The following is a 9,786-nucleotide window of genomic DNA, read 5'->3' on the forward strand; positions in this document are numbered from 1 at the left end:
AAACATCAGTGTTTCACTTCACATGATGGAAATAATTTTTTCAGGAAATAATTAAGTTAAGAGTCTTTAAAAAAAAAAGCATGAAAATCCATATCTAGAAAAACACTACACTGAGGTCACTCATAATATCACTAAAGTATCAAACTGTCTAATATTTTCACAATTAATTACAACCAGACGTCTCTCCTTCAGGTTGCGAGACACAAAGCTGACCAGACAAAGATCATTTCATAGCAGGGGTTGAAAATTAGTGTTTTAAAGGACCGTGTTGTATCAACCAATCAGGTTCTTATTAACTGGCCCATATAGAAACAATAACTTATAAAATTCAATAAGAGTTCTAAGTCATAAAAAACCAGAGATACCAAAAAGGGCTAGATTACTTAAAGCTGTCATATTAACTTGGAACAGGCAAAAATATAAGGTTGCAGCACACTTCAGGGAAACACAAAGAACACATAAAACAGTTGTGACACTAATGCCAAAGGAACTCATCCAAAACCCTGAAGAGAAAATGTGTCTGAACTTCACAGAGCAGCAGTGCCTCCTGCTGGACACCACTTTAACTGCTCGATCCACAGGAGTGAACCAACATCCTGCAGACATCACCTCCCTCCTGCAACAAAACACCCTACAAGAATCTACCAGCACTCTGAAACACCTCGATCCGCTGGTTAATGTGTGTCGGAGCTAAACAATTCAGGAGCAAGATTGGGCGAAAAAACTGGTGCAAGTAAACCAGGAATCATTTAGTTTAGGCTCACCACAGAGATTTGTGGCACAGGCTTATACTTTATCCTATACCTTGTCAGTTTGTAATTAAGTAACTCAAAATCACATTGGTCCAAAATCCTGCCCTAAGTGATTGCATTTTTAAATTATGATCCAATATACATTAGCATAGATAACTCCACACAACTGCAATGTTCTAGACTTATAGGTGCTAGAGAATGAACTTCATCAGAAGGGAATTTCGCGGCAATACTGCCCTAGCGGAGGTCTCTTCATCACTGTGTCTGGATTGGTCTTCTGCACACAGTATGATATCTTCAGAAATCACCTTCTGTGAGATGTTCTCTCACACAAACCCTAAAACAGAACTCATCACCTGCATACTATGGCAGACACAGTATGATATCTTCAGAAATCACCGAACTGAACACAAATCGTAAAAGAGAACGTACCTCAAAATCATCTCCTTGGTTCCTTTAAATACAGAAACCAAAAATAGATTTTACATAACATCTGCATTATGTAACAAAGACATTACAATAGAAAGGGGAATTATTCAGGTGAAGGTTTTTCTCCTGACCTGTCAACGACTGGAACCGAGCTCTACTTTTATTAGCTGACATAAAAAATATACAGTACAGACCAAAAGTTTGGAATCATTACTATTTTTAATGTTTTTGAAAGAAGTCTCTTCTGCTCATCAAGCCTTGCATTTATGTGATCAAAAATACAGAAAAAACAGTATATTGTGAAATATTTATTACAACTTAAAATAATAGTTTTCCTATTTTGAAATATACTTTAAAAAAAATATTAAAATTAAAATTCCTTGTGATGCAAAGTCTGAATTTTTCAGCAATCATAACTCCAGCCTTCATTGTGCACATGTAACATCCAGTCCTATCACATGATCATTTAGAAATCATTTCTAAGATTCTGATTTATTATGAGGTGTTGGAAACAGTTCTGCTGTCGAATAGGATTTGAATGAATAAAAGGGTTAAAAAAACTGCATTTATTCAAAATAAAATAAAAATTCTAATAATATATATACTAATAATATATTTTCTTTACTATCAACTGCGTTTGTAAATCAATTTAACACATCCTTGCTGAATAAAAGTATTGATTTATTTAAAAAGAAAGAAAAAAAAATTACTGACCAGTAGTGATATTGTTTATTACAAAATATTTATAGTTTAAAAACATAAGTCTTCTTGCTTTTTTTTTTTTTTTTTTACCTTTTTATTCAGCATATTCATTTTAACATTGTTAGAATATATCACAATATACACACCTGTTTTTTATGGTATTTTTTATCAAATAAATGCAGGCTTGATGAGCAGAAGAAACGTTCATTTCAAAACAGTAAAATAGTAATGTTTCCAAACTTTTTTGTCCTGTACTGTACATTAGACCAAAACATAAACGTAAAAAAAAAGTTTGAAGCATGTCGCTAAAGGTTGAAGAAACTAAAATTGCAAAAAAATAAACTAAAAGCAAATTTTATAATTTTACTACATACTCACAATGGTCTAATAAAAATAATAAAAAACTGCCATGTAATATTGCTTTTGAGGAAGCATGTTTAGTTTTTCCCTCCATTTTTTATTGAAGGATAGACAGTTCTTGAAACTTCTGGAATCATAAAATTTAACTGAGGCTAAATTACACTAAATCACTCAAAATAAAAAACTAAAAAAAAATAAAAGACAATACTCATAATATACAAAATAACCACAGAAATAGTGAAAATATCTTTGCGTTGGGCAACAGGGATAAGTTCATTTCACAAAGTTTGCATACATCACCTTCATAGACAGGAAAGCGTTGTGACTGATTTGTATCATGTTGTCTTCTAATGCTGGTCTCTACATGAAATGAAAGAAATTCATAAAAGTTTTTTAAGAGTGTACAGTGTGCCCATACTTTGTTGCTTTGGACTGTGATATTCTTTCCCTTCTTCTTTGTTTTTTCTCTTTTTTAACTTTAATTTCATCTGTGCGAAGAAGCTCGCACGGTTCGCAACTCCTGCTTGCCATCAAGGGAGGAAGGTAAGAACAACATGCCACGAAACCAACGACTCCATATAAAAATCCAAAGGTCGCCATAAAAGATTTTCAAGGCCAATGCATGAGAGGGACTGAACAACCTCTGTGGGATCTAATCTTGTGTGTGTTGAGCTGCCGTTCATCTCTCTGTCACACTCCACCTCTGCGAGCCCCGTAAGAATGTTTATAACCCCACCGTATCTAACTGTGACCTGCAGCCAAAGCACAACACACAAACAATGGAAATCAAAGAAACAAAGAAAAATAAGAAATCAAATCAGTAAATGAGATTCACGAAACGTAACTGGATAAATGAGCAAGAACTTACGCCCAACAGTTCGTCTCAAAATTGTAGTCAAAAAAGTCCTTGTGTGTTCACTCGCAAGCTGCAGCGGTATTGAACAAACATAACAGCGCTATACTTCTGTGTGAAATATAATTGCAATCTAAAATAACGGTTTTTTCTATTGTAATATATTGTAAAATGAGGGTGATTCCTGTGATGCAATGCTGAATCGTTCAGCATCATTACTCCAGTCTCCCAGGGTCCACATGATAAATGCATTCACCTTGTATTATTATTAGTAATTATTATTAGCAGATCGCAGACAGTTGTCGCTGCGGCTTAATATTTTTTGGGAAATGTATGCATTTCTTTTTGCTTTTTCAGGATTCTTCGAGGACAAAAATTGAAAAGAAGAGCATTCATTTAAAATAGAAATCTTTTGTAACATTATAAATCTCTTGACTCCTGATCAATTTAATGCATCCTATTAAAAAAAAAAAGTCCTAAACCATTTTTTCGGTAAACTACCCCCTTAAACAGGTCATAAAACCTTAAACATTTTGTGAAACATCACCTTTCCAAAAATGGTGTGTTTGTTGTTGAGTTCATCGGCCCGTCCAAGAGTGAAGACGAACTGGCTCCCATCATCATGGGGTCCTGGCGTTTGCCATACACCAAACCTCATGTGAAATTCATCCTGCAAATGAGAAACCCAAACAGTTTAAAAACAGTAACCTTTACAATGCTTTCCAGCGACAGTCTTATACTACCTTTGTCTTAATCTTCCTTAAATAACCAATTCTTCACCAAAGTCAGGGACCAACTTATAAAACCGGTAGATGGACTCCCCGCCCGTCCCAGTGCCTGTGGGATCTCCTCCTTGAACGATGAAATTCTGGCACACACGCGTGAAAGACTGTGCCATCAATAGTAACCTGCAACGACTACAGGACAAGACCATGTGGACGATGAGTAATCAAGGGATTTCATTTAAGCAACATGACATCATGACAAGTGCCTCGTCTTGGTTTGCATTAACTCTCTGCATATACTCACAGTATGACGCCACCTACCCTCCATACAGATCTGAGGAAGTTTCTAACACGCCTCGGGATCTTCCTTAGACCAGAGCTCTCATATCAATATCCACCCGCGTGAGTGGTCTTCAGCAACACGGACACTTGTTTGTCACCAATCCACAGTGTTGTCATTACACAGATACACGGTCCTTGGTGCTTTAACAAGAGTTTTTTTTTTTTTCAGGGTGCGACATTAGAAAATACGCCATCAGGACAAAGAAAAATAACATAGCAACAACAGCCACTCAACATTACCCACCCCAAAAAAGGCTATTGTATTATATTTGATAAGAAAATGTATATGGCCTCTAAATAAAAAAAATAAAATAAAATAAAATAAAACCTTGTTCCCAATGTTAGTTTTAATACTTTTTTAGCAAAGAAAAAGGCCTTTTAGTTTTTAATTAATGGTCCACAATAATGTCCTGATTTTTATGCTTTTTTTTTGTTTTTTGTAATCTTTACTTTTTAATAAGTTTAAACATATACAGATAAGTTAGTATGTCTTAGTACTGATCTCAAGATAAACACTTACAAACTGAAGGCAACTCTCTTAGTGTTTGATTACCCATACATCTTTATTGTTTTTTTGGGTTTATGTTTAAATGTTAGTGTTCATTATCTATGGTTCGATATAGTTCTGTTTTGCTCCAGTGCTTTCACCATTGTATTTCATTGCATTATTTGTTTCGCACCCCCACAATTACAACTACAGAGCTTTGATCATAAAACTAAGCATTTAAATATCAAATTACTAAGACATAACATATTATTAGAAGATTTAGGAGAGACAACCGACTCATATATTTATGTCTGGTGTCCATTACACTCATATAAAGATCTCACTGACTAACATTACAGAATTTCATTTCTTTGGCCATATAAATATCAGCAATAGAACCAAATTGCATATTTTGCTCAGATTTACCCTCTAAATAAATAAAACTGAGGTGTTTTTCCCTCCTCGAATATGAGATCCATAATCTCAAAATATAATATTATCCATAAAAGCCTGATACCTCAAATACGACACTCTACAAAACACACATGCAAACTGTTCCAACTTTAAAAAAAAAAAAAAAAAAAAAAAAAAAAAAAAAAAAAAATATATATATATATATATATATATATATATATATATATATATATATATATATATATATATATATATATATATATATATTATTTCATATGACAGGCTTTAAAAAGGCTAATAACACAAAAAGTAAATACATGTAATAATATTACTACATTGTTTAAAAAAAAAAAAATACCAAGTGTTGCATGATAACTCTTACTTAAGATACAAAAAGACAAAAAAAAAAAAAAACAGATGATGAATATATCGGGCTTACATTACATTATTTTCCATGAATATGAGTTTGACATGTTTCCATTCGTGGGTGGCTCTTGAATGTATATGTTGCTCATCTTTAACGCGTATTATTTGGGTATATTTCTCTCAGAGCTGTACAGAATATACGCAGATATTACAAGAACATCACTAGCACGTCCAACAAATATTAAGTATTTTCTAATGTGATGTTTACAAGCGAACTCAAGTCCTGCCGCCAGAGAGTTTCACTGACTCGCTCCTGCAGCGCTTGTTCGGTCTTATCGCCCCCTACTGGAACGGAGGATTGCAATGGTACATATTTATTTATCATGTCATAGACTATTATCAGAAGATGTAGCATTCAAATGACGGATAGTAATCACTGACCTATTTTCAATGTGCAATTTTGAATATATAAAAGCTCGATATACAAGTGTACTTAAGCCTCTCCGTTGATTGTGTTGTCAGGTGGTATATGTTACTTTTCTCCGCGTTGGTGAAGATGGACCAATCACAGCCGCTTATGATTACAGGGTTGATTAATACGTTTATAAAAAAGAAATAAAATAAAATAAATCAGGGAAGGTTTTCATTTATATATCAGGTATAAAGTGCACGTACAACTCTGTCTTCATTACAACATCTTGCTCTTTAGTTGTCATCTCTCTGCTGGGGGAAATGTAAAGGTCTGTAAGGGGGAACCACAGCGTACTCGACGTTTCCAGCCGGAGTTTTTTACCAAACGGATACACGTTTTGAAAAGCGGCGGAGTAGAAACCATAGACAGTAAAAGAAACAGACGAGTTGTTTTGCTGTTTTATAATTGAGATCAGTAAGCGCTCGAGTATATCATGGCTGCCCCAGGTACGCGTTTGCAGAGACTGTCCATTAGTTTTGCTGGTTGTTGTTGATATGCCGCTTCTGGAATGTTCTAGAAAGTGTCCCTCACTTCATTAGTATCTTCACATCAGACACAGATCCTTATATTTCAGACTTCTTATTTTACTCTTAGGTGGTGGTAAGATATGCTGTGTATAGCTATCCATGTTTGGTTAATGCAGCTGCTCGATGTTTTCTGGTGAGATCAGTTCTGAAATCTTTGTAGATTTAGATTAACGTTAAATGTTTCTACGAAACACGTTTTTTCCTCCAGATAGTTGTTTTTGGTAATAAGTGGAGATGAATTCACGTCTAATGTGAAATGTTTTTGCTACAGCCCAAACCAGGACAAACATCAGATCGGCGCAAACGATGTGGATATCGTAGTGGTACGTCCTCTGGCCATTGTATCTCTTTCTTGGTGTCCTAGTCTAGCTGTGTAGGTGTGTGTGGTGTCTTTTGTATTGCATTGAATGATATAATATGATTAAATGTCTAAAAGTGCTTGTACGCCGTAAATAATTATGAAAATATTGCTCAATAAGATGATCTGTTAGTTGCAAAACTAATTCCCTCCAATCCAAAGAGATATTCTTTGTAAAAGTTGCGACTCCGTCCTCACCCTCCTGAAACGCTCGTTCTAACACACCCCACATGTCTACGTCCAGTGTGTGTGGGAAGATTTGCATAACGCCGCCCTGATGTTCACGCAAAGAAGAGCGGGTATCCGACCTTTTATTCTCGTTGGTAGTAATTTGTTTGTTGTCGCCGCCGCCATGTCGTATAGACACTGTGTGGTTCACTTTGAAATATTAAACCTTCTTTGTTTTTGCCTTCCAAAAGAAGACGCGACTAGAAATCATGTTTTATAATCACGTTTATAATGGGTTTTATGTTTTTTGTCTCGTCGCTCCAGCCGGACAGGGCATCACAATATGTTTACGAGCAATAGACTGTATAAAAACATGGACCGTAGTGTCCGTGACGTCACCCATAGAGACTCCTGAAGAGTGTTTTTTGATGAGCTCAAGTGTGTCAGAGCGGTCTTCCACCATCTTGGCGCGCACTCCTCCCGGATCAACGCAAAATGGGCTAAAAGGCGGGAGCTGGTTGCTGAAGCCACGCCCACCTAGCCGCGACTGCAAGTTTCAGCAGCGGGGCAATCCACCTGTCACTCAAGTGGCCACGCCCTTAATTATTGCCTGAACTTTAAAGCTTAATAATAATTTAAACGGATTTAGTTATAAATAAAAAAAAAATTCACCCCCTCACAGTTATCATGAATGGCACTAAATAGCTGTTATAGACCAAATCATTTTTCTGAACCAGGCTGTAAATGTTTTTTTATTTTTTGCTGTAAAGTTGGGCATTTTAACATGGGAGTCTATGGGACTGACTCCCATTTGCAGGCCTCCTCTAGCGTCCAGTCGATGAAATTGCTGTTTTAGTCACTTTTCTTGTTGGCTTCACGAAAGAGAGTCGGGAGGTTGCCGCTCGGTTAAGGGTGTAACATTTCCGTTCCACCTCTTGAGGCATTCGGCTAATCACAACGCACTGAATAGCTGGCCATTCACACACACACCTCGCTTTTCAGAGCGATGAGCTTTGTAATAAATCGACGCGTTTCAGAATGCGAAAGGACTAGAGGAAAAACAAATATGTACAGTATGTGGAAAAGTAATGTGTTTTTTACCCTTACAACACTTACATTACACCAAATAACACACAATAATTGTTTCTTTTTAGGGCAGGCATCATATGACCCCCTTTAAATAAATCATAACACGAACCTTACATAATTCTTAAAGATCATAAGTTAATATAAGTTCACATAGCTAGAAATATGAGATAATGTGCTTATTTAATGTTTTACTAATGGGTGGTAGATTGATGTGTCATTTTTTTTATTAACAATCAGTTTAGACATAAGGCGCAACATAACCCAATGTCACTCTATCTATCTATCTATCTATCTATCCTATCTGACTATCTATCTTTCTATCTCGTTCAGTATGTTATTTTGTCTTTCCTGTCTCCTATAATCTAGCGTTTTGGGTTTTGTTTTCTGTGTCTATCATCCATCTATCTGTCTGTACATATAATTTGTCTATCTTGATGTTCGTCTGTCTCTTTTTTCTGTATATCTATCCTATTATTTCAGTTCATCCATTTGTAATGGTTCTTTTCTTGTCATCATCCATTGTTTTTTCTTCAGCTGGTCATTTGCCTTTTGAATTGTCCGTAATTTTGTCGTGTGTATCCGAGGAAGGACATTGTTTTGGATGTGAGCCCACAGCAGTGAGAAGTGAAGAGGATGCAGGAAGCCCTGTCAGTAAAGAGAAGATCTCGACAGCATCATTCAAAAGGTCCTTCACTGTGTTGTCACCAATGTTTTTAGGTTTCCTCGTCTGTCTCAGGTCTTCCGGGCTGTTGTGCATGCGATATATACTAAAACTTTCACTGAATACTGAGGATATTGTTAATAATGATCATTTGGTCAACTGAATTGCTTTTTTGTGATTGGGAAACATTTTTGGTGTTTTTAAATACCATGCTTCGTTGCCACAGGCTCTCATGAAGATTCCCGAAAAGAAAAATGTAAAAAAGAAAAGTGCAAGGCACAGATCCCTCCGTAAGGCCAACAAAGAGGTAAACATTTGATAAATAACACTTTTTTCCACCTACATAGATTTATTTTGAACTAAACCAGCTATTTTAATAGGATAAGCAAAAATCTTGCCATGTGCATATTGATATGAGATTTTTGTAGATTATGAGGCTGTTACTTTACTGCCCTGTGTGATAATATCTTATTGTCTTTTATACTCTCAGTGTCTTATTCCATCAAGTGATGATGAGGTAGGAAGTAAGCAAGAAGAAGAAAAAGCACAAGAGTTCACAGTAAGAAAGGGAAAAGGAAAAAAGGGAGAAAGAGAAGAAACACAAGAAAAAACATAAAAAGAAACGAGACCGAATCCTCTTCATCTGACAGCTCTACTGGATCCATCAGACACAGACTGAAGCTTTGACATGACCACAGCATCACAGCAAAGATAAGGACACTGGAAAATACCTTTCTGCCAGAGCCATTTTGTACATAAGACACCTTTATACTTTTTAGAAACAAGTCTTTTTTCTTTTATAGAGTTATCTCTGGAGAGTTTGGAGTGATGGGCTATTTTGTGATGTTTCTAATGACGACTGTATTTTGTATATAAATGAATGCACAAAACAACCTAAAAGTGCTTTCAGGTGAATACTTTTACAAAGTTTGTGTTTTTTTTTTTAATGTTTTACTAGAACTTCTGAGGGAAAAAAGGGGGGGGGGGTCATCATAGGCAATTATTTTTACCTTTTAACTCGGTGACGGTGACCTGGCAGCTTTAATTTACCATTTAGCAGTCATTATACAAATACTTAGAC

At 35.7% G+C, this 9,786-nt stretch overlaps 1 long non-coding RNA gene across 1 annotated transcript in view; it reads right to left on the bottom strand.

Moving 5' to 3' along the window:
• The window catches only part of LOC122146393, a 42,181-nt gene extending 40,840 nt beyond the window's left edge, over positions 1 to 1,341 (bottom strand). The window contains exons 1-2 of the long non-coding RNA XR_006160954.1: positions 1,313 to 1,341; positions 1,185 to 1,206 (exon numbers count right to left, since the gene is read on the bottom strand). This is a non-coding gene — a long non-coding RNA (uncharacterized LOC122146393). The remainder of the gene's footprint in view (positions 1 to 1,184; positions 1,207 to 1,312) is intronic.
• Positions 1,342 to 9,786: the final 8,445 nt, after the last annotated feature.

This window comes from Cyprinus carpio, chromosome A10 (assembly GCF_018340385.1).
Source record: "Cyprinus carpio isolate SPL01 chromosome A10, ASM1834038v1, whole genome shotgun sequence".
Lineage (NCBI taxonomy): Eukaryota > Metazoa > Chordata > Actinopteri > Cypriniformes > Cyprinidae > Cyprinus > Cyprinus carpio.